Genomic DNA, 26,417 nt, shown 5'->3' on the forward strand with positions numbered 1-26,417 from the left:
TCAAGTGATGTAGTATATAGAAAGAAGAGAAGAGGGCCTGGGACAGAACCCTGAGGGACCCCTACAATTACAGGAAATGATCCGGAAGAAGATCTAGCAAAGGGGACAGAGGAAAACAATAAGATGGGCAGGAGGAGAACTAGGAAAGAAGAGTGTCCCAAAGACCTAGAGACAAGAGAGAAGGAAGCAGGAGAGAGTAATCAAGTGTCAAAGGCTGCCTAGAGGTGACAGAAAATGAGTATTGAGAAAAGGACATTGGGGTTGGCAACTAAGAAAGCATTAGCAACTTTAGAAGAGAGTAGTTTTGGTGCAATGGTAAGGTCAGGAGCTGGATCATAAGGGTTCAAGAAGTTTAGAAACAAAAGGCAGAAGAGATATAGGAGCTAGCAGGAATGGAGAGATAAAATGAGGATTTTTTTTTCAGGATGGGGGAGACATGGGCATTTTTGTAAATAGTAGGAAATGAGTCAGTAGAGAAGGAGAGAATAAAAACTGTCAGAGTGGGAATGAAAGGGGTAACCTATTAGAGGAGACAGGATGGAATGGGATCACTTGAACATGGAGAGAGGTGAGTAAGGTAAGGAGTAAGGCCATTTCAGGGGTCAAGGAGGAGACAGTAGCAGAAGGTATCCAGACACCAAGAAGCAGAAGGCATAGGAGATGAGGAAGAAGGGAGAAGAGGCACCTAATGACAAATAGCCTTTTTTTATGTAAAATAGGAAACCAGTTCAGAGAGTTGTGGGTAGGGAGTGGTTCCTTGGGAGGTTTGAGGGAGGATGAAAATGTTTAGAAGAGCCATTGTTCATAAAGATAGTGAGTTAATAAGGGAGGTATAGAAGGATTGCCTAGCAGCAGTGAGGGCCCAAATGAGGTTGGATTCAGTAAGAATTTTTAGTTACGAGGGTTGGGTGATTTTCACCATCTTTATTCAGCTTCATACGGGTAGGAGTGAAGGCAATGAATACCGAGTATCATAGCATTTTAGTGTGGTGTATGCGCATGTGAATAATAATAATAGCATTTATATGGTGATTTATACAGTGATTTGCAAATATTATCTTTACAAATATGATCTCTTTATACTTTACAAATACTATCTCATCTGATCCTCACAATAAGCCTGGGAAATAAATGCTATTATTATCCCCATTTTACAGATGAGGAAACCGAGGCAGACTAAAACTAAGTGACTTGCCCAGGGTCACACAGCCAATATAGAACTAAGACAAGACTCTAAATTCCATGCCCTATTTATTGTTCCATTTCTTAAGGGATTTCAATTTATATGTTGATAACCCCTTAAATTACCTAGATTCTCATGTCATCAAACTCCTTTTCTCCCATGATCTTTGCTTTCACTCTACTTCAGCTATATACAGGGATATCTTTAATCTCATCACCACTCACAAGTATTCTACTTCCACAGTTCATAACTCTAAAGTTTCTCTGACCATGATCTATCCCTTCAACTCTCTTTGCACTTTACTCTTCCTAAGCCTCACCTCTCTTTTCATTGTGACTGCCAGTTACTCTGAACCAGGGATGTGTTAGCAAATATTTAAATTAGTTCCTGCTTGTTAAATATATATGCAGGTCACACTTTTAAGTTTAATTTGCATTATTAATATTTTCTCCATCACTTTCTCAAATCTAGATGATCAATACAGATGATAAATTAATCCTGATTTGCATCATTTGCCAATTTCTGAGGCATAAATTTTCACAATGAAAATTTAAGTCAGTTCTTACAGCTGGTTCCAGTATGCCACTGTTCAAACTTTTTCTTTCTTCCCAAACCATCACTTGTACTCTGTCCTCACTTTTCTCCTTTCAAGATCTTGACAGTAAGATTAGCCATATTTATTGTAACTGCACGCTATCATTCTGAAAAAAAAAAAAGTCCCATTGACACCAAAGTACAAAATAGTACTTTTCATGGTAGCAAAGAACTAACTAGAGGTAAAGTAGATGTCTATTGACTAGGAAATGGATAAACAAATTGTGATACCTGAAAGCACTGAGGAATTATTGTGCTATAAGAAATTATAAATATGAAGAGTTCAAAGAAACACACAAAGACTTCTATGAACCTATGCAAAGTTAGTAGAACCAGGCAAGCAACATGCCAAATGACTGTATGCAGTAATATAACTGAGAAGAACATAAAAATGAAAATAAACTATAATTAAGCTTGGATCTGCAAAAGATTTGAGAATGCCCTTTCCTTTTTTTTTTTCGGAGATGGGAGACTAAAGCTGTGGAATATTGCTATACTGGCAGAGAGCCAAGTTGTTTGTTGGTTTTTCTGACCTGACTTTTCCTCTTTCTTTCTTAATTGTTGTATGATGGAAAGCTCATTAGGTAATGAAGTGGAGAAGGGTAGATTGGGAATTAAAAGTAAAGTAAAAACAAGTCAATAAAATTACCGTTAAAACCCCCCACAACTTTATATAGTCCTTTACCCTTAAGCTGACCCTCCAAAATTCTATCCATCCTTCTCTAAAACCGAATCTTTGACTGGAAACCAATCCAAACTTTTTTCCAAATTCCCATCTTGGAAATGTTTTTCTTTTCTCCTCTTCATTTCTACCACCACCTTCCTTCTTGTCAGCTGAAGACTTCCCTGCATACTTTCCTGAAGAACTTGAGGCCATCCAGGACAAACTCCCTTTTCTCCCCAAATCTTATTCCTAACCACCTCAGCATAATGTCTTCTCCTCTTCTCTTTGGTTCCTTTCTCCTAAGAAGAGGTAGACCTTCTCCTTAGGAAGGCCAGTCCTTCTACTGGTTGTTTCTGTCATCTGTCTACTCCAGTAGTAAGCTTATCTGATAATCCTCTTTCCCACTAATTTCTGAGGTTTTTTTATTGTTATTTACTAGCTCCTTCTCATCTGCTTGCAACAGCGTTCCTAGTTCCCCTTCCTTAAAAATACAAAACAAAACCAAAAAACCAAAACCTAAAACAAAAAAACCCCTAAAACAAAAACCAAAACCAAACCCTTCACTTGATCCTATTCACAATCAAACTCCTGAAATAAGCTACCCATACCCCTTGTTTCTAGTTTCTGGACTCTACTTGATTCTTAGCCCCTTGTAATCAGGCTTCTAAGTTCGTTGCTCAGCTGAAACTACTGTCTCTATAATTATCCGTATCTCTTAAATGCCAAATCCAGAGACCTTTTCTACATTCACACACTTCTTGGTTTCTCTGTAACCTTGCTTCTCTTGATCATACTTCTCTCTAGGCACTTTGTTCCTTGGCTTTTGTTGAGATTATCACACGTTCTTCTCCTGTTTGGCCATTTCTCAGTCTCCTTTGCTGGATCTTCATCCATATCCCATCCCTTCAAGTGGCTCTGTCCTAGGTCCTTTTCTCTTCTTCCTACCTCCATTATCTCTCTCCTTGTTGCCTCATCAAATATGAGTGTACTATAATCTCTGTAGAAGTGATGTATTCAGATCTGAATGTTTAATCTTAGTATCTCTCTTGAATTCTGGTGCTACATTACCCACAGCCTTCCCATCTGATGTCTTTCCATCTGAATGTTCTATGGTCACCCCACATTCAACAGATCCAAAACAGAATTCATTGTCTTTTCCCAAAATTTTCCCCTTCCTTATTTCTCTCCAAAACACTACCTTTCAACTAGTCACACAGCTCCTCAACCTCAAAGTAATCTCAGTCTCTTCACTCCCCCTTACCCTTCCCATGCAATCAATGACTAAGCCTTGTAAGTATGTACTGCATCCATATGCTACTTGAGGTCATCATTACCTCTCACCTAAACCATGCTAATAGCCTTATAAGTAGTGTCCTTGCCTTCAGTCTAACTCCTCTCCAATTCATACTCGCTACAGCTGCTAAATTGATATTCTCAAAAATATTACTCCTCTGATCATGAAGTTCCAATGGTTCCCTCTTGTCTTCTGTATAAAAATACTTTAAAACTCTCTGGATTGTAAAGCCCCTTCACAATCTAGTTCGAGTCAGCCTTACCTGACTTATTGCACATTTCTATGCCAGCCAAATTGGCCACTAGCCATTTCCTGGGTATGACATTCCATCTCTCACTGTGGTGCCCCCTTCCTGCAATGCATTCTCTTCTTACCTTCCCTCATGCAATCTCTGGTTTCCTTCAATGATCAATTCAAGCAAAGACTCCTGTAGGAAAACTCTCCTGGCTGCCCCCTCTCCTGATGTTGCTAATGCCCCCCTCCTGCAATTATTCTGTATTTGCATGTTTTATGTTTACTTTTCTGTGTTGGTGTTGCTTTCTTCTAACTAAATATAAGCTTTTTTCAGAGCTGAGCCTATTTCATTATTGTCTTTGTATCATCTTGGCCTAGTACAATGCCTGGCTAAGAGGGAGCTTAATAAACGCTTGTTGGATGAATAGATGGATATGTATGTATTTGTCTGTGTATCCCCATTCCTTGACATGCAGAAGCATATGTTATGGATTTTTGTTTTGATAAACAATAGTAATTTTAACAACTGGCAAACTTTTCACTAGTACAGACAAATACCTTCCTATAGAAGGTAATACACAAAGGAGGTGGGAGGAGAGATATAAATGGAATTATGTGGTATAGAGGATAGAATGCTGGGGCCTGAGGTCAGGAAGACCTGAATTCAAATCCTGCCTCCTACTAGCTGTATGATCCTGGGCAAGTCATTTAGTTTCTTTTTGCTTCAGTCTCCTCAACTGTAAAAGGGAAATCACAACACCATCTTCCTCTCAGGTTTGGAACTAGATGGCACAGAAGATAGAGTGACAGCCCTGGAGAAAGGAAGACTCATCTTCCTGAGTTCAGTTCTGACCTTAGACTCTTACTGTAATCCTGAATGAGTTACTTAACCCTGTTTGCCTCAGTTTCCTCATCTATAAAATGAGCTAAAGAAGGGAATGAAAACTACTCCAGTATTTTGTGACAAAAACTCCAAATGGGTCAGGAAGAGTTAAACGTGACTGAAATGACCTAACAACAACCCAGGGTTGTTTCAAGGACCAAATGAAAAAATATTTGTAATGTGCTTAGCATAGTTCCTGGAACAAAGTAGGTGCTATATAACTGCTAATGATGGTGCTGCTGCTGCTGCTGAAAATGAGGATGGTGATGGTGGTGATGATGACGATGATGATGGAGGCATCAGTGGAATAGAGCTGAAGTTGAAGGGCATCCTTGACTACTTAAAATGGTTTCAGAGCCCCATATTTCTTTGAGGAACAAAGGTAAAGCTGCTTCAATTGGCATTGAAGACCCCCACTGCCACCTCAGGAGCTGCAAGTCCTTCTAAACGAATTCAAATTGTTTCTGAATTGAGGGGGAAAGGTGCCAATTCTGTTCCTGTTTAGGAGGGGAGCAGCTCTCCTTTCCTTTCCATATTCCCCTTGCTTTCACATCCTCCCTCCCTCTCCACAGCCACAGGCTGACTCATTCCATCCACCCCCATTCTCTACCTACCTCAACACCCACACCATGTCTCCTTTCAGTAAGTATTGTTAAGTAAATTGTTATTTAGGTGTTTGTTATTTGGACATTTTGGAGTGAGCACATAGTGAATATTTGAGGATGCAGGAAAATTCCATAATTTTCTCCATTTAAAATGAATTTAAATGGAATTTTTGTTAAATGAATTTTGGCTTCATGGAAAATTTTCATAGAATAGATTTTGCCCATGTACTGAAAGATAGATGTGCCATTGTACATAGTGTATGCATGTATGTATGTATGTGTGCATGTCCATGTATCATTATATTCATGACTATGTATCAGTCATCTTATTATGTCACAATGGTGTTGGGATAGAAGATTTCTAAGGTATGCCCCAGTCCTGAAAGGAAATAATAAGCTTAGGCATATTTCTTTTAAAAATTTTATTTTTCTCCAGTTACATGTAAAAACAATTTTTAAAATTTTATTTTTCATTTTTAACCCAGTTTATAACAGGTAAAACAATTCTAACTTTTGGTCAGGTGATACTTCTTTTTTAAAGCATTTACAATATGGACCACAAAAGAATTTTTTTTTAAACATTAACCAACTGAGACACAAATAATATTTACGTTTGCTAACTTCACAAGCCTTTGACCTAATTGTCTCCACAGTATTACTAAGAATTAAAGGGCCCTGACTTACTGTTGTTGGTCTAAAGTTCTAAGCCTAATAGCTTAATTTTAGACTTAACCTCAGATGTTCCCCTACCAATAATCTATAATTTAATAGATCTGGTATTAAGCTTACAAACCTCACTAAGAATAGGGACATTGCAGGGAAACAATATCTCCCCAACTTCACGTCAATTCCAGGCAGGAGTAGATTGTCAACTTGCATTCAGTCAGGCCTAAAGTCTGCCAGGTGTCAGTGGGGAAACTGAGTCAGGAGAATCCTACCGCAGCCCAGGCTGAACAGCTGCTCTCCCAGCCTTCCTATGAGATCACCTTTTGCAGTTCATACCAGCATCTCACAGGCTGTAAAAACAATTTTTAACATTTGTTTTTTCAAATTTTGAGCCCCAGATTCTCTTTCTCCTCTCCTCCTTCATTGAAAAGTCAAGAAATTTGATACAGGTTATACATGTTCCGTGCTTATGAATATTTTAGTATGTGTACTTATGTGTGTTTCCTTATCTGTGTCTGTATCTGTGACTACGTCTATGTATGTACATGTATTCTTGTATATGTGTACATGTTTATGTAGAGCACCAGTATAGTAAGCAAAGTGGAACTTAGAGTCAGAAAAAAACTCAAAATTAAATCCTGCCTCTTTTAACACTTACTTGCTGGGTGACCCTAGGTAAGCTACATAACCTTTCTGTGCCTTGGACAAGTCTCTTAAATGGGTTATGACTTGCTTAAGTGGAGGGTATTTCTACTTTAGAAGTATCTAGCACTGAGGAAATCATTGATTCTTCAGTGACTGAAGTATTTCCTGAATTACAGTCACACACCAGTCTACACGCCTGTAGAATATGGAATTAAAAAGATGAACATCTGTTTCTGGGAGAAATTTAGGGTCAATTTCCCAAAGCTAATCCAATCTACTCTCTTCCTCCTGTTTAATTCTGGGTCCAACTTGTCCATTTGCACTGTCCATTTAAGATGTAAATACTGATGGAACAAATTGTATTGGTTGTAGATTATAATCTGAACAATAGGCATTCTGCATCCATTTGGTTTTTCCTGTGTGAATAGTTAGGTCAGTTTTGGGGAGTGGTCATTAATTTCTCCCAGGTGGCTCTGCAGTGTTCCAGGACCTGATGGAATGAACACAGACAGGGACATGAGTGCCCTTCTACTTGAACTCAGCACTACGTCTCCTCTATAGTGATAATGGTGAACCCTTTTGAGGAAATGATTTCACAAGGTATTGAGGAAAGGAAGATGCCAAAGTTGAGGGGAAAAAAATCTCAGAATTTATCAATACTGACCAAAAGACCACCACCAACCACTGAGCTACATACTTACTTTCCGAACTATATAAGAATTTTGTAACACCAACCCATAAATACATGAAGGGTATCTTCAATAAGGATGTTAGTAGGAAACAGACCGGCTTTCACAGATGATAGATATTCCACTGTGGATTATTTTATTACCAACATACAGTTGACTGAAAGATGTAGAGAATGCAAGATCCCAATGGACTTATTGTTTGTTGATAATGAAGAAGCGTTTGATTTAGTTGTGCAAAATGCTGCCTTGGAAGCTCTCTTTCAACAAGGTGTCTCCCAGTCATAAGTTAAAATTATTCAAGATTCCTTGAAAGATCTGTCAATACAAGGTTTTGAAATTCTTGTGATAGGTTTAGCAATAGACCCAGACTTGTTCTACAACCCTCTGATCATTAATATTGGGCAAAGCGCAGAACTGGGAGAGGTAGGTTTGTCATAATAAAAAAATATTGCTAAGGTCTGGGGATGGTGATTGTAATCTATTTTGCTGTCTAATTTAATGTTTTCGTTTATGTGGAACTAGGGGTCAGGAGTCCTGGATTCTAGTCTACACTAATTTGCAGTGTAACTTTTGGTAAGTCACTTCTATCTGGGCCTTGGTGCCTCCTCAGTAGCATTATGGATTAGATGACTTCTAGTCTGTTCTAGTCCTAAAAAGAAAGCAGACTTTCACTGTCTTAGGCATTTCAGAAGAGAGAGCAGAGCAGGTAGAGAACAGGGAGAATCATGCTGAGAAGGACAGTTCCAGGGATGCTCTGTGAGGGAAGGATAGGACTCACCTATTCCTCTCTAGATATGGTTGGTCTGATTACCTCATGCTGGACCCATCTGAGAAGATAAAAAGTGAGGGAGAAGACATAGGCAGCAACCAAGGAGGGAAAAGAAGGGAGAGGAGAAGAAGACCCCCACACACATTTTATAGAAGGGGAGTTCCTTTGGTCCAAGGGCTCTCAGGCTAAGGCAACTGTTGGGGGTGGGGAGGCATGGCCATTAGTGTGATGGGATTTGATGAACAGAATAATGAACCTCAAGTAGCTTACACTGTAATCAGAGCAGAAAGATTATTATTTTTAATGGGAGTAGAGCACTTAGCAAACCTTAAAGTGTATATTATTTTATCATCCTCATCATCATTATCATCATCCAGTCTGGTTGTAGCTTCATTCCATGAACCTTCTACTGCACTCCTACTTAGCTCAAGCAATGTTTATGGAGGAATCCAGGGGTATCTTGGTAAATGTTGAGCAACTGGCCTTTCTGGAAAGGCGGGGGTGGGTGGGGTGGCGTATGGACATACACTTTTAAGTTTATCACTTTCCTAAATCTAGAAAATCAACTAAACAATAAATCAAGGCCTGCTTTGTAGCCATTGCTTACAATGAAAATTTAATAATTGGATCTCCAAAGCTGGCTAGAGCTGGCTTCAGCACACATTTGGTATTATTTTCAAAGCTTAGCTCAGATCTGGGTAACTAACAGTTGCCCCACAAATATAATGACAGATTAATTGTATTGGACTTGAATAAAGGAGACATGCTTTTAAGTATTGGTTGTACCACCTACTAAATGTGTTACTAGAGGCATTTCATTTGCCCTTTCTGAGTCTCAATTAGTTTATCTGTAAAATGTGGTTAATAATACTTGCTCTCTCCCTATCTCATAGGGTTGTTGTGATGATCAAATGAGATAAGGACACTTTGTGAATTATAAAGCACTATGTACTCATGAACTCTAATCAATGGTGGTGCAGCTGACAGAGGACCAGTCCTGGAGTTAGGAAGACTTAAGTTCAAATCTGGCCTCAGATAATTAGTAGTTGTGTGACCCTCAACAAACCATTTAACCCTGTTTGCCTCAGTTTCCTCATCTGTAAAATGAGCTGGAGAAGGAAATGGCAAACCACTCTAGTGTCTTTGCCAAGAAAACTCCAAATAGGGCCATGGAGAGTTGAACATGACTGAAACAACAAGAACAAAAATTAAGTTAAAAAGTCAAGATTAAGTTTTTCCCTTTCTAAAATGAAGGGATTGGACTAGATTGGCATCTCAGATCCCTTTTAGCTCTTTGATTCCATGAAATGTTTATAATCTTCAACTGTAAATGACATAGACAAAGCTGACATTCCATCACAAAGTCAAATTAATAGTCACTGATTTGAAGATGGTCCCAGACTAAAACTTCTTAGGATTTTCATTTCATTTTTCATCTAACCACACAGGAACTGAGGGGATATAACTTTCCCGTCCCACAAATTCTATTAGATTAGACTTGGTGGAACAATTGCTGGTTCTCTGAGGGTAGACTATCAAAGGTAGGGTCTTTTGAACGTGAAGATGGTGTCATTGATGTTTTAAAGGATACTCATTCCAAATGGGAATAGCTATGCAATACAGTAGATAGAGAGCTGGGCCTGGAGTCAGGAAGACTCATTTTCCTGAGTTCAGATCTGGCCTGAGATACTTACTAGCTCTATGACCTTGGGCAAGTCACTGAACCCTGTTTCCCTCAGTTTCCTCATCTATAAAAATGAGCTTGAGAAGGAAATGGCAAACCACTCCACTATCTTTGTGAAGAAAACCCCAAATGGGGTCATGAAGGGTTGGGCATGGCTGAAAAACAACATTACAAGCTATTTTTCCATTCATAATGATGGGCTGTGGCTAAGTTTTCTTCTGCAACCATTTATGCACACTGTCTGGGACTAGTGGGAAACACATTAGATTAGGAATCAAAAAGTGTTCTTGTACTGATTCGATTATTATTTAATATGACCCTTGGTGTGTTACTTAACCTCTCAGGCCCAGTTTCCTGTCTATAAAATGGGGATAATAATAGCTCCTAGGCTGTTTTGAAGATCATCAGATGACTCATGTCAAGAATTTCGCAAACCTTAAAACACTATATAAATACTAGATATTATTATTTTATCACTTCAGGAAACTCCTTTTACTCATGCAGGTCAGCAATTTCCTCTGGAATTTATAGTTTCCTGGGGTACTGGGATGTTAAATGACTTGCCTATGGCTACCCAGACAGTAAGTATCAGAGGAAGGACTTGAACCCTTCTTGCTTACTCTCAAGGTTGGCCTTCTGGCTGCTACATGAAGCTACCTATGTAAACCTTAAAGTGCAATAAAAATGTCAGCTGCTGCTGTTCTGAGTCTTGCAGCTGGCTGGGCTTAGGGGTGCAGCACATGGCCAAAGAACAGAGGATTTTTTTCACTGTGAAGCTCACTGGCCCATAAATGGGATAAACCTTGCAACCTTATGCATTAGAACTAATATTCTCTAATAAGATGAACTCACTGGTCCAAATTTCAGAAAGTGTTAGATCAGTGAAGATTTGGAATCTAGGCAGAGCCTAACCTCTAGGCAGCAGGGGTTAGGGCATAATGCACATAGATATCTGTATCTGTGTCTGTGTGTATTACATATATACACACATATACATATGTACATGCATATACATATACATGTGCATATATATACATGTACACTTGTGTGTATGTTTCCATGTGTATACATGTGTATGCATGCATGCATGTATAGACAGAAAATTTCACATTGCAAGACACATTGGTATTTATTTTGCATTGAGTCACCTGTGTTACAGTAAATGCTCAAAACCCCTAGTGATGAGTAAATTGTGAGCACTTAGAAAGGGAAGTGTTGATTACAAAGAGACAGAAGTGAGAACGGGTTATGTCAAACTGGCCTCATTTCTTTTTTTTTCTTTTCTTTCCTTCTTTTTTTTTTTTTTTTGGTGGGATAACTCTTAGATCAGAGGAATGCCCCCAACATCTGGGAACTTGACAAAGCCCCTCACAGTATTTAACTCCTGAAAGGCAGGGGTGAGTGTTGACTGATGTTTACTCTGAAGTTGGTTCGTAATTTCAGAAACTCAATTCAGCCATCGTTTATTAAATTTTTGCCATGTGACAGACACTGTTCTAGGTGCTGGGAATACAGAAATTAAAAACAAGATAGCCTCAAGGGATTTACCTTCTAACAGGAAGGATACAATAGGCATGCAAATAATATAAAAATTAGCTTGGTGTTAGGTCAAAGAAAACTGGACTTGGAGGTAGAACATATGGGTTCAAATCTTGTTTTGACTTTTATTGTCCATGTAACCTTGGGCAAGATCTGCTATGGGCCTTGTTTTCCTCATCTGTAAAGTGAGAGGTTAGATCTGATGGAAAAGGGAACAAGTATTGACGTAACACCTACTATGTCAACCCATCAATCAGTGGGGCAGCTGGGTGGCACAGTGGATACAGTGCTGGGCTTGAAGTCATGAAGACTCATTTTGAGTTCAAATCTGGACACTTCTTATCTGTGTGACCCTGGGCAAGTCTCTGCACCCTGTTTGCCTAAGTTTCTTCGTCTATAAAATGAGTAGGAAATGGTAAATCTTTGCCAAGAAAACCCCAACTGGAGTCATGAAGAGTGAGACCCAAGTGGAGCCACTGAAGAACAATAAATTATTACGCATTAATCAAAAACATATTTTAAATGTCTACTATGTGCCAGGCACTGTGCTAAGTGTTGGGGGATACAAAAAGAAGCAAAAGGCAATCCTGGCCATCAAGGAGCTTATAATCTAATGGCAGGGGGTGGGGAGAACAGCATAGAAACAAATATATGCAAAGCAAGCTATATGCAGGATAAATAGGAAGTGAGTAACAGGGAAGGCACTAGAATTGAGATGGGTTGAGAAAGGCTTCCTCCCAGTAAAAGAAGAGGGTTTAGATGGGACTCAAAGAAAGCCAGGGAGGTCAGTAGTTGGAGCAGAGGGTGAGAGAGTATTCTAAACATGGTTGACAGGAAGAAAAAAATGCCTATAACTGGGCTGTATCTTGTTGGATGTATGGATGTATCTTGGAAGATGAAGTTTCTTGTTCATGGAAGAACAATGGAGGCCAGTGTCAGTGTACTGAAGAGTGTGTATTGCAAGTAAGGTATAATACAACTGGAAGGGGAAGAGGGGGCTAGGTTATAAAGGGTGCAAAAAGGGCATTTTCTATTTGCTCCTTGAGGCAATAGGAAGACATTGGAGTTTGTTGAGTAGGGAAGTAACAGGATCAGAAGCATGTTTCAGGAAAATCACTTTAGTAGCTAAATGGAGGATGGATTGGGGTGGGGAGAGACTTGAGACAGGCAGACCCACCAGCAGGTTATTACAATAGGTATTAGGTGATGTGAGACTGTACCAGGATGGGGTCAGTGTTACAGGAGAAATGGGGGTATATTCAAGAGATGTTATAAAGGTGACATCAACAGGACTTATCAACAGTGTGGATCTGGGGTGGGGGAGACAAGCAATAGTGAAGAATTCAGGATGACTCCCTAGGTTACCATGTACCAGGCACTGTGCTAAGTAAATACTCTTTACAGCTATTATATTGCAAATACTCTCTCATTTGATGACCTTTAAATCTGTGATCCTAAAACAGATGTGTTTAGAACTTGATGAATGGCCAAATCCAAAGATGGATTATTGATGGATCCATGCCAACCGGGAATCAAGTTTCTAATGGAATGCCCTAGTGATCTGACCTCTGCTCTCCTCCACATTTTTATCAGTGACATCAAAGCAAGTGTAGATGATCTATAAATCAAATATCAGATTTGTAGATGACATGAAGCTGAGAGGGATACATAATTCATTGGATGAATGAAATGGGATCCAAAAAAGTCATGACAGGCTAGAACAATGCCTGAATACAATAATGGCTAATAAGATGCTGCTCAATATGGATAATGCTTGGGCTCAAAACTCCACAGCACAAATACAAGATGGGAGTGGTTAAATAGCAGTTCTAGTGGAAACTACCCAGGGGCTTTTAGGAGACTGACAGAATCTTCGAAAATGTTATCTTAAGCTCCATGACAGAAACACAGCCCCCATAAAGGGAGAGATTATAGCTCCTTTGTTGTCTTAGTCAGATAACATCTGGAGCATTTTGTAGCGTTTGTTGTTGTTTAGTCGTTTTCAGTCCTGTCTGACTCTGTGGCCCTATTTGGTGTTTTCTTGGCAAAGATACTGAGAAAGGTTTGCCTTTTGCTTCTCCAGCTCATTGTATAGATGAGGAAACTGAGGCAAACAGGCTTAGGTGACTTGCCCAGGGTCACAGGGCTGCCCATTAATTTGTAAAGACAGCGTCAAACTTTTGGAAGGGTATGGACAAGCTGGAATCTATCTAAAGGAGTACGATCCAGATGGTAAGAGGACTTGAAACCAGGCCAGGCAAGGATCCATTGAAGGAACTGGGAACGTTTTAGTTTAGAGAAGAAAAGATTGAAGAAGGCCATGAAAGTTGTCTTGAATGGCAAGGTGAACACAGCAGAAAAATTGCTCATTAGGAAATAGAATCAAGTTTGGTTGGATCTTAGGTTTGCCAGCAATTTGTTGCATGAACTTAGGCAAGTCTCCTTGGCATTTGGAGCCTTAATTTCATCATCCAGAAAATGACAGAGTTGGGCTATCTGAGGGAATAAGCATTGGGAGAGCACTTATTATGTGGCAGGAACTGTGCTAAACATTTTACAAATATTATCTCATTTGATCTGATGATCTCTACTGGTCATTCCAGTACTAACATTTTGTGCCTGTGTCCATGGAACTCGATCCAGATTTTAAGACTATTTGAAATGATCTCATGTAGAAAAGGGATCAGACTTATTTTCCTTGACTTCAGAGGATAACTCTGGGCACGATGGGTAAGGGGTTGAAGAGTAGCAGATTTCACCTTGAAATAAAGGGGGAAAATTTTATAAAAATTAGGAGTGTCCAATGGTGAAAAGGGCTGGCTCATGAAATAGGGTGCCCTCTATCAATGGATATCTGGATGACCATTAGAAGGAATGTTCTAAAGGAGATGCCTGCTCAAATGTGGGTTGGATTGTGATTTGTTGTTGTGTTGGTGGTGGTGGTGGTGGTGGTGGTGGGGATGATCCTTCATTTTCAAAGAGGACCAATAACATTGAGGGGTGATGTCTTGACTTGCGAGTAAAGATAACCCTCTCAGGTCGTTTACGGATGTGAGAATCCATGAACACATAGGGAGAGCAGATTTCAAACACTGCGTGAAATGAACAAAGTCCTTGATTGGGCTTGGGTCTGAGACCCAGAAAAGGTTCCCTCAGTTGTCCACACACAGATCCTGGTGCATGGAGAGGAACTTGAACCCTTTGCTGTTAGTTTTACCTTTACTCTTGTTCCCAGTGTCCACAATTTGGACGGACTCAGCAGTGAGATTGCCAGGGCATGTGTATGGGGAGAAGTCTCCTTGGAGCCCAAGGCAAGAGTTCTTAGGCAAGCAGTTTTCCCTCTCCACTAAAGAATGAAGTGAGAGAAATGCTGGTGCCCCCAAAGGGCAGAGGAGACCAGGGCCTGGGGGAGTGACCCTCCTTCTCTATAGCACTGCTGACTTAAAGGAATGAGGGATATAAATGAGGTGGATCATCAGATTCTTGCCAGCCAGTGACTACAGCCACACCAATGCCTACACATTTAGAAAAAAAGGAGATAGAGATCATGTGTTTACATACGCATTTCTCTTCATGTATGTACCAATCCCGTTGTTTCCAGTAGTATCAGTTAGGAAGATGCCTGATCCTCATGCCTTGAAGTTGCTTTCCTGTTGTTTTTGCAGCTGGCTGTCAAGAACTGGAGTGGGTGTGTCAGGAAAATAAGCCTTAGACAAGGAAGAATGGAGAAGCATTGAGGGGCTCCAGGCGAGGCACAGACAGACACAGGAACAAACCAAGGTGTGTGAATATTTCATCATCTAAGCCTCTTCCTGAGGGGTGGACAGTCTGGGTCGCCCAGGGAGATGGAGGAGGATGTCATGGGAAGGAGAGCTGATATGGGGGCTAATTTGCCACTAGATTTTTAAAACTAAATTGGAATTAAATTTGAAAAGACTGAGAGGAGGGCAGGCTTCATTAGTAGTTTTCTATTTTCTACGCTTACGTTTTGTTATGAAAGGCAAAGTTCTCCATATTCATTAAAGTTAGAGCCCCCCTAAAAAAAGGCAGAACATCAAAACAGCTGAGACTCTAGTCTAATAACAGGCAAAACTTCCTGGCAGTGCATGTGGCTAAAGAGTGGAACACAGAGTCATGAGGGGACGTAGACCCTCCTTCAGTAAAAGTCCTAACCACTGGCCAGGAATAGACCTGTATGGAGGAAGGGTGGTGGGTAATATGAGCCATGAAGGTTTTCCCAGCCTAAGGATTTGACTGTTGTTGATATCTGAATAAGTCTGGGAGGTTAAAAAGTCTTATTTAACTGTATTCTCCTTGCTCTGAGCAAAGCTCTGGGTAATGGTGTTTGCATGGAATCACATTTCATATGGAACACCTGTTAAAAGTCCTTTTGTCCAGGGAATCGGCTTAAGCATCATCTTTGAGGTCTGGAAAGCAGCCCTCTGGGCAAGAAATCTGGCTTGGCTTGTCTCCTTTAGGGACTCACAACACCCTGCCAAAGACCCAGGCATCCCCTTCTCCTGCATCCACCAGACTTCTCCCTCTCCCCCCCCCCACCCCATCCACCTCCCTCCAAAATGTGTTGGCTTATCCATCTCGGCTCTGGTGAGACTCGGGAGGGACCCAGCCCCAATCATCTCAGCTCAGAGAGAGAAAGAAGGAACATCTGTTAACACAAATGCTTTTCTAATTTCTTTTTAAATCTCACTCAGCATCTGCGTTAAACAAGGCTGATCGGCTTGTACAATATTTAATTTTGGAACAATTTCAAAAGGAACTTGCGAGAGGGGAGCAATGGGGAGAGTACCAGCCTCCTAAATCTTTAATAGCATGCCGGTTAAGAACTTCTGCAGAGCTCAGTCCTAATCACACGGAAGAGAATAAGCAGAGACAGAATTTCTTAATAACAAATACCTTTGCAGCACCTCATTAAATCACTGCATTTCAGAGACACAGCAGGACACTTGGGTGAATAAATAGTGCAATCTCCTAGTCTGAAGCATTTTCACATCTGAGTTATTTCTCCTGCATATGATCAGTTCTCTCTCTCTCTCTCTCTCTCTCTCTCTCTCTCTCTCTCTCTCTCTCTCTCTCTCTCTCTCTCTCTCCTTCTCTCTCTCCTCTCTCTTTTCTCTTTCCCCTTCTCTCTCTGTCTCTCTCTCTGTCTCTCTCTCTTGTCTCTCTGTCTCTCTCTGTCTCTGTCTCTGTCTCTCTCTCTGTCTCTGTCTCTGTCTCTCTCTCTCTCTCTCTCTCTCTCTCTCTCTGTCTCTGTCTCTGTCTCTGTCTCTGTCTCTCTCTCTGTCTCTGTCTCTGTCTCTCTCTCTCTCTCTCTCTCTCTCTCTCTCTCTGTCTCTGTCTCTGTCTCTCTCTCTCTCTCTCTCTCTCTCTCTGTCTCTCTCTCACACACACACACAAATTTTAACTGATGAGTTTAATTAATGGACACATTAAAGAGACAAAGTTGAAAAAAACCTCTTCTCTCCTCCTCCCCTTCTTTCGCCTTCCCCACCTAAACACATTTCTTATATTTTTACATTTTAACAAATAGCACTGAAAGAGGAGAGATGAAAGAAGAAGCTGGGTGAGGGGAGGTGGGGCTTGATGCTGGATGATGTGAAGACAAAGCATCTCTTGGCTGTGGTGTTTATGAGAATTACGATAAATGCAGCCAAAGAGAGAGAGAAGCAAGGGTCTTCAGGGTGCTCAGCCCACCAGTATGGCAGTTCATTTGCTGTCCCAGATTATGCATAATATGGAGATGAGAAGAGGTGAGGGCATGAAGGAGGGGGAAAACACCTGTTTTTGTTAAAAGGCTAAGCCAACTAGTAAATGGCCTGTGGTGTCCAGTGGATAGAAGAAAAATAAGAGCTAGTCTGTATGCAATCTTTTACTAAATTTTTTTTTACTAAATTTTACTAAATTTACTAAATTCTTGGAGAAAAGTGTTGGTATGTGAGCCCTTTTCCACTTTTTCTATAACCAGTGCCTAATCCATGTAATGCCCTGTACATAGCAGGTGCTTTAATGCTTATTAATTACAAAGGCTTATTAATTGCTCACAACACTGTGTGAGCTAGGCAGCAAAAACATTATCAGTCCCATTTTACAGCTGAAGAAACAAGTTCTGAGAATCTGCTGTTGTACAGATAATAAGTGATAGATCTGAGACTGAACCCAAGCCTTCTGATACCAAGGTCAAGATACTTTGCCATCATACTTGGTATTCCCATATGATAGCTGATAGCCTCCTGGACCACATGACCACTTCCTCCCTCTTAGGGGAGGGAAGGAACCATTATGGAGCATATACATACCATATCAAGATCATGATGGGATGACCCATCCTATTACCCAAATTTTGAAGTCACTTGGATATCTGGTTGCTTTACAAGAACATAGGATATGTATAATGACAGATAAGGCTAAAAAGATATGTTGGAACCATATTGTGGAGTGTCTTGAATTCAAGTTGAGGAATACATAGGTAATAGGGAGCTAAAGAAGGTATTTGAGCAGGGTAATGATATGATTAGAGCTGTCGATTCAGTAGTGAATAGGGTAGAGAGAGACTACAGATGAAGTTACCCTGTAGGAAGCCATTGTAAAGTCTTAGATGATAAAGTAGGGTGACAGCAGTTGGAATGAAAATGAGAGGATGACTGATAGACATTGCAGAAGTACAAAGACTTAGTATCCAGGAGGAAAATAGGAGTAGAAGGGTAGAGACTACTCTGAAAATTCCCAGCTTCCCCACCCAATAAAACAGAATTTACAGGAGAAGACACACTCCTTGCTCTCAAATGGCTTATACTCTAAATGGGAAAGTAGAATTAACTTCATTTTCAGATAAGATAATGATTCAGGCTAATATAATAACAATAATAGGCATTTATATAATGCTATGCTTGCAAAGTGCTTTTTTGGGTGAGTATAGGAGTGCATAGCTAGGTATTAGGGTGGCTAGAATGCCAGACCTGGAATCAGGAAGACTTGAGTTCAAAATCTGTCTTTAGACACTTATCAACTATGTGATGCTGTACAAATCACTTAACCCTAGTCTGCCTCAGTTTCCTCAACTGTAAAACAGAGATCATAATAGCACATACCTCTCAGGGTTGTTGTGAGAATGACATGAGATAATAATTTTAAGGTATAGTGCCTGGCACATAGTAAGGGCTTAATTTACTTATTTCCTTTACATACATCAAATCATTTGAACTTCAAAATCCTGTAAAGTAGGTACTATAGGCATTTCCCCTGATTTAACAGAAAAGCAAACTAGGAATCAGAGACATTAAGTGCATATAGTTAGTGTCAAGGCAACATTCAAGGCCACATTTTCTGACTCCAGCCCTTGTACTCTGTCCCTATCCCTGTCTCTTCTGTCTCTGTTAATAAGAACATTGTCCTCTTTACATCATGCTTGCAGACATCCAAGCTCAAAACCTTAGAGCTGTTTTCCACTATCCCCTGATCAGTCACAAGTCGAGTAGATTTGTATCTCTGCAATGCCTCTTTTATCTATCCTCTCATTTCCATTTCAACAGCTGTCACCCTAATTTACCATCTGAGACAATTGCAATGGCTCCCTAATGGGTTTCCCTGCCTCTAATCTCTCTCTACCCTATTCACTGCTGACATATTGGCAGCTCTAATCATATCATTACTCTGCTCAAATGCCTTCTTTAGCTCCCTATTACCAACACATTCCTCAACTCTAATTCAGGAAATTCTACAATATGGTTCCAAGATATCGTTCCATCCTTATCTGTCGATACTCCTCTACAAATTTCCTGTCTTCATGTAAAGGAACTTGATACCCATGTGACTTCAAGGTTTGAAGTCATAAGAAATTGTCTAAAATGATGTTGGTATAATGTGTACATATTCTATAAGGGTTCCTTCCTTCCCTGATGTAGAGGTGGTGATGATAGGTGATATAGTTAAGAAAGCCATCGGCAGTTGTGTGGGAATCATCCATGGATAGAACACAAAGTTTTAAGTAGGGGGGTGTGTGTGTGTGTGTGTGTGTGTGTGTGTGTGTGTGTGTGTGTGTGTGTGTGTGTGTGTGTGTGTGTGTGTTGGGGGGGAGGATTTCCCTATTAACTGGAGATATGCTTAATTTTTTCATTATGGAACTACCAGGCTAGAAGTGACCTCAGCAGCCAGCTATGCTGACCCGTCCCTCATAAGTGTATGTCCACATTTGCTTGAAGCTCTCTAAGCTGTGAGAAGGAATGAATGAGAATGAATCTCCTCTCTCCCTTCAAAGCCCATTCCTCTTTTTGGATAATGTTACAATTTTAAAAGATTTTTTTCCAAATTTATTTGCTGTATAGATCTGTGATTTCATTGGTATTGGAAACTCCTACCCATGCAAACTTACAACAGTTCTGCAACTTAAGAATCTTAGAGAATTGCCTGGTGACACAGAGAGATGAAGTGATTTCTTCAGGGTCATATAACCAGCATCTGTCAAGTACAGGACTTGAACTCAAATGTTTTCTTGGAGTTTGAATCTCTATTCACCGTAACACACTGGTTCTTTTTCACATAAGAAGTCTAAATTTGCTTCTCTGCAGCTTCTACCCATCATGTCTGGTTCTGTCTCTGGGGCTAAGAATAATGAGCCCAATTCTTTTGTCAGGAGATAGTGCTTGACTCAGTCTCCCCATGATAACTCCAAACTAAACATCTTCAATTGCAAATTAGTAACCTCTCTGTCACTAAATCCAATGGACTTTTCCTCTATTTCCCCTTTTTAACCTTTCAACTTTGACAACATGGACTACCATCTCCTTCTAGATATTATCTTATCTTTTCTACCATGACACTGAATTTTCATATTTCTCCCACCTCACTGAAAGACACTTCTCTGTCTCTTTGAATGCAAACTAAACTCTCTCTTCATCCTCATCCTGCCTAGTAAATGTGGATGTTGCCCAAAGTTTTCTCTTTGACTTTCTCTTCTCTCTTCATAATCTCTCCTTGATGAGCTTGTTTACTTCCATGGATCCAATTATTATGGCTATGTAGATCCCTATCACTATAACTAGTATCTCTTGGTCCCATATTTGCTTCTAATTGACTTTCTTATCCAAAACCAACCTCCATCACCTTCTCCAGAGAACATGCCTCCCCTTATGTTTCTTTTTCTGTTAATAGCCCCACTATCCTTTTAGTCAAACAGATTCTTTTGATTCCTTCCTCCCTCTTACCCTACACATTCAATTATTTGATAAGTGTTTTTATTTCTACTTTCACTATATTTCTTCCATATGTTCCCTCTTATCAATTCTCAGTACAACCAATCTTGCTCAGGCTCCCGTGAGAAGAACTACATGGCTATATTACTGCAGTACTCTATGAAATGGTCTTCTTGGCTCCAGTATATTCTTTCTGTAATATATCTTTCATATTTTTGCTAAGGAATCTTCTACTCTCATCATTTACCTACTCAAAAACATTTAATACCACTCCATTGCCTAAGAAGCAAAGTACAAAGTCTTGCTCCTGAAATTCAAGGCCCACCATGGTTTAACCCTAATCTATCTTTTCTAGTCTTCTCCCGCATCATTCCCCAATAAGTGCTCCAGCTGATTTTCTCTCTGCCTCCCTCCCCATTCTTCTCTCTTAGCTCCATGCCTTTAATAATGATTCCCCCCTCCCCCTGCCATGTTGATTGCTTCTGGGTCTTGCTTATGTATTGAGTTCCATTGACCAACTTCTCTATTTTTTGCCAAGTTAATTTTTTACCAACTATTTTGACCGAATAGTTTTTATGGTTACTGCTTTGTAGTACATTTTGAGATCTAATAATGCTAGACTCCCCTTGTTCCTACTTTTTTCATTATTTCCTTTGAGATTTCTGACCTTTTATTTTTTATTCTTTTTCCGACACTGTGGCTACTCTCTGTGGTATCTAGCTTGGTGGATAGAGGTGGGCAGTTTTCTTTCCTTTCTAGCTTAAAACCCTTTTGATTAGATTTGCAATACTCCAAGCAAATACATCCTTAGTAGCCCTTATTAGTTGTGCAATATCCTTGGCCAGGAGCCAGTCGTTCCTATATTTTGAGCTTTAGGTCCAGAAATCCAAACTCCATGCACACATAACATCTTCTTAACCGGCTATTCACTTCTCAAATCTGCCTTTCTTTTCTGATACCCTTGCCTTTAATCAGCTGCAGTGACAAAAATATCAAGTGTGTCCCCAAGGCCTTCAGTTTCCTGGCCAGATCTTCATCATAGCTAACATTATTTTCTTGATTCTTCCTAGCAGTATTATTTATATTCATATGAATCATCAAAAGTGGTCATAATCATCTGGTTTGACAAATCCTTTGAAGTTTTCTATAACATCCTAGTTACAGGCTCTGGAAAGTAACAGACCTCTCTTGTATTATAATCTGGTCAACTAATAGTTATTTTAGTTTCTCGTAAGGGTATCACCAACCACTACTAATCATCTTTTCTTCCTTTGACCCTTACTGAATTATGTCTCATCTGCCCAGTACCCATGCATTCATGCCTTTATTTCTTGTATTATATAAAGGCAGTGATTTCTTCCTCAGAGGGATCAGTTCCCTCTCCTTTAGGAACAGTATCTTATCTGTTGTTCAGTGCCAGTGTTCTCTATCCTTCCTTTCCTTTCTCTTTTGTGTTATGTTTTCTACCTTCTAATTCCTGGTCATAGGTTTTCTCTGTTCCTCTTCACTTACTTTTTCTTCTATGTTTTCCTATTGGAGTTCCTCTCCCATTTCACTATGCTTGTTAACCTGGAAAATGAGAGGTTTCCTTCAAACCTGCTTACCTTCTCTTTTCAAACCCAATTCTGGTGGAAGTCAAAAGACATCACCCTCACAATGTCATTGGTCCTCTTTGAGAATGAAGAATGAACAACAACCTTCTCTTCTGAGAGAAAGAGACAAGCCATCACAGTGAGCCTATCTACCAATTACTTGGCAGTGACAGAAAGATAGACATCCTGCACTCTATTCAGATCCATACAAAACCTATCCTGCCATCCATACATCCTTTTAAGCAAGTCTCTGTGTTTGAATGTATGACTCATACCTCTTTTAGATGTAAAACTCCTTGAGGGCAGGATCTTTGTCCTCTATATTTTTGTACCCTAGGTGCCTAGCCAAGTTACTTATACACAATATTTTCTGCTTAGTGAATAGACAGATAAATGAAAAATAATTCTGACCATTATTCTCTCAAGTTATCCTTTTTTGGACTTATAATATCAGCTAATATTATGTTTCTCCATCTGTCTTCTTTCTAACCTTGTGTGATATATTCTCTTATTTGTTAATCTTGAATTTACCCAGTTCCCATGAATTCAATTCAATAAACATTTCTTGGATACCTAATATGTGCAAGCATCCCTGTTACAATGTGCAGGTCTGGTCTAAGCATGTTATCCCTTTTTCCAGTGGCTCCCTATCGCTACTTGGATCAAATATAAAATCCTCTGTTTGGCATTAAAAGCCCATCATAAACTATCCCTTTCCTACCTTTCCAGTCTTCTTAAATCTTACTCCCCTCCATATTCCCTGCTATCAAACGATAGTGGCCTCCTTGAAGAATCTCAAACAAGACACTGCATCTCCTGGCTGAGCATATTCTCTTATTGTCCCCTATCTCTCCCCCTTTTCTCTTCCACATCATCTCCATCTCTTGACTTTCCTAACTGGGACTAAAAGTCTCAGCTAAAACCAGATCTCTAAAGATGTCTTTTCCCATTTCCCTTAATGCTAGTTAGTTATTGTCTCTAATTTATCCTGCATATATCCTGTTTGTAAACATTTGTTCACATGTTGTCCCTCTCCCCACATTATACTGTGAGCTCCTTGAGAGCAGGGAATGTCTTTTGCCTTTCTTTGTAACCTCAGTGATTAGTCCAGTTCCTGGCACAAAGTAAGAGCATAATAAATGCTTGTTGATCCGCTGTCTACAATGTGGCATTAGCCAGATTGGTTATGAATAGAATATTCTGTACTACAAATTTCTTAGGAGTTTCTCACTTCCAGGTACATGCACAGTACAACTTGTGTTTTTCTTACTATGTCTTACCTGGATATAATCTGTAAATCATCCAGACCTCCTTTGGAAGTTCATGAAGCCATGCTGCTGGCTCTCATATCAACTATTTCCTCTGAAACCCCTAGAATGGAGTGAGTATTCCTTCAATCAGGAAAAGGCCCTCCAATTGCAATAATGAGGAGTCCTTTTTTTTCTCTGCGTATACCCTCTCCCTTAGCAACCTCAGCCCAATACTCCAACCATATCTCTACAACAATGACACGTAAATTTAGATCTCTAGGCCTGACTTCCCAACCAAATTTCAAACTCACTATTTTACCTTCCAACTGGACCTCCCTACCTGAATGTCCCAGCAGCACCTAAAACTAACCTACCCTAAATTTATCATTGCTACTCCCTCTGACTTCATTAATTCTGTCAGTGACTGTCACCCCATTATCCATGCTCTAAATTTTGGTGTTAGAATCTCCCCTCTCCCTTACCTTCCACAACCACCTTCCAATAAAGTCAGTTATTAAATCTGGTTGATTTAGTTCACATTCTCTGGACCCACGTTCTTATCCATCTGTTCCTTCCTGTTCTCATTGCCACTACCCTTGACTACATCTTTATCATAATGAATCTGGATTATTACAATGGTCTCCTAATTGGTCTCCCTACCTCTAGTGACTCATCCCTTCAATTCCCCCCTTCCCTTTCTGTTGCTGTCAGATTAATCTGAAGCATAGTTCCCAATCCCACCATTGTTTTACTTCAAACCCTTTCAGTAGCTGTCGTGGCCAAACTCAACAATCATGTCCACCTGTCCAAACTCAGCCAATCCCTTCATGGCACCTCCTTACCTTTCCAACATCACTGAATGCTATCATCATCCACCTATGCTATACTCAAATTGAACTGTTCACCAACAGTTCCTTTTACACTTTCTACATTCTTCCCACTAGATTTTTTTATTCATACCATTCCCTTGAGGACCCTCCTCTTATCTCTGCATAATGAAATTCATCCTTCATGGTCCAACTCAAATGCCACTTCCTCTGTGAAGGCATCTCTGATTCCTATCCCCACTGTGGAATTCCCCCTTGGGTTTTGAAGAGAACTTCAAATCTTTTTATTTGTAGTCATGTCCTATTCCTCCTTACAATTATGGACTGTCTATGTGTCACATCCCCTCTCTTAAACTGTTATGGTCCATGAGGTAAGGAACAGTGTCTTATTGGTCTTCATCCCAGCACTCTGATCCTAATGGTATTAAGTAATACAGGATGGAAGGGAGGAAGGAAAGAAGGTAGGTCACCTAGACACTCTTTAACTGCCAGTTTTGGAAAGAATTGCTTCAGCTGTCTGTACTACTTAATCCCTGTGTGATTTTAGGCAAGAAAACTCTGTTTCTTCATCTATAGAATGAACAAGTTGTATGAGATGACCTTTAAAGTTCCTTCTAGGTCTAAATCTATGATCCTAAGATGTCTGTGAATACGAGATACCACTAGCCTCCATTACCCAAAGAAGGAAAGGAGCAGTAATAGATTCTGCTAAAGGAAAATCAGAGAGCTACTCATATAGAGCTGCCTGTACTTTATATACTTTTTGGGTTATATGAGGGGAGGTAGGGGATGCCCCTGGAAATTTATTCATAGTAGCCTGGAATAATAGAAATATTTCTGATTTCTGAGGAAGCAAGTAGAGAGGGCAGTGGGAAGGGGAGGGAAGGATTGTCACATTCTTAGCATGGTTATTCTCTAAGCAACCCCTGTACTCTTTGGGGGTCCATGATAGGGAGGGGTCATCTAGGACACACTGATGAGGGTATTTCAAGGGCAGAGAATTTATTTGCCGATATAGCTGGAGTGTGGTAGTATTATCACCTTTCCCTGTGGAATTGAGAGAACCCTCATACTTGGGATCATTACTGACCCTTAGTTAACATCCATTACCACACCCCTTCCTTGCCTTCCGTTGGCCCATCTTCTTACCACCTCATGCCCTCATTCCCTAGCCTGGAAGTAGTGACCCATCAATTAGTCTTAGACTATCACAGGAACTTAGAGTTGGAATACAGGTCAGAGGTCATATATTCCAACCTTCACCTGAACAAGATTCCCTCTATAGAATCTCTCCACATCAGCCTCTGATGGAAGACTTCTAATGACTGGGAACTCACTAACTGAAGAGGCAACTCTATCCACTTTTGAGCAACTACAATTGCTTGGAAATTTTCCCTTACATTGAGCCCAAATCTGCTTTTCTGCAATGTCCACTCATTTCTCCTAGCTCTGCCCTCTGGGGCAAACTGAATAAGTCAAACCCCTCTTCTTGTGTGACAGTCCTTCAAATATTTGAAGACAGCTATCATGTTCCACGCTCTCCCAAGTCATCTTTTCTCCTACCTGACTCTTCCTGATTCATTTAGCTATACAAGGAGAGAATCTGAGGATAAACCAGGAGACTGGGCAGAGATAGCAGGTGGCCTAAATACTGTTTGAGGGGAAATCAGCCCCGCTGAACATAAGTTGAGTTGATTCATTTATGTTTTCTCCCATCCTTGAAACTATTTCTCCCCAGCTACTAAAGGGATCTTTGAAAAGGGAACTTTGTTGGCAGAATACTGCCGTGGAAGGACAAGTTGGGGTGAGTGGGTGGGGGGTATGGAGAGAGATCCAGTGGGCCTTAAGGCTTCCTCATACTCTGTTTTTACTATCCAACAGGTTTTGATATACTTGGCACCCCTGAAGGAGGGAGGAGACATGGAGAGATATATAGAAAGCTGGTCTAAGAGAAGGAACAGATCTGGGGGCAGTGGAAGAAGGGAGAGAAAGGTGAAAAGTTCCTGCGGAGTGAGCTGCCCCCAAAGGTTCTGAGCTGACAGGTTTGGTAATGGACCAGCAGAGGGAATGAAGTTATGGGACTGGGCTGGGGG

Source organism: Notamacropus eugenii, chromosome 5 (assembly GCF_028372415.1).
Source record: "Notamacropus eugenii isolate mMacEug1 chromosome 5, mMacEug1.pri_v2, whole genome shotgun sequence".
Classification (NCBI taxonomy): domain Eukaryota; kingdom Metazoa; phylum Chordata; class Mammalia; order Diprotodontia; family Macropodidae; genus Notamacropus; species Notamacropus eugenii.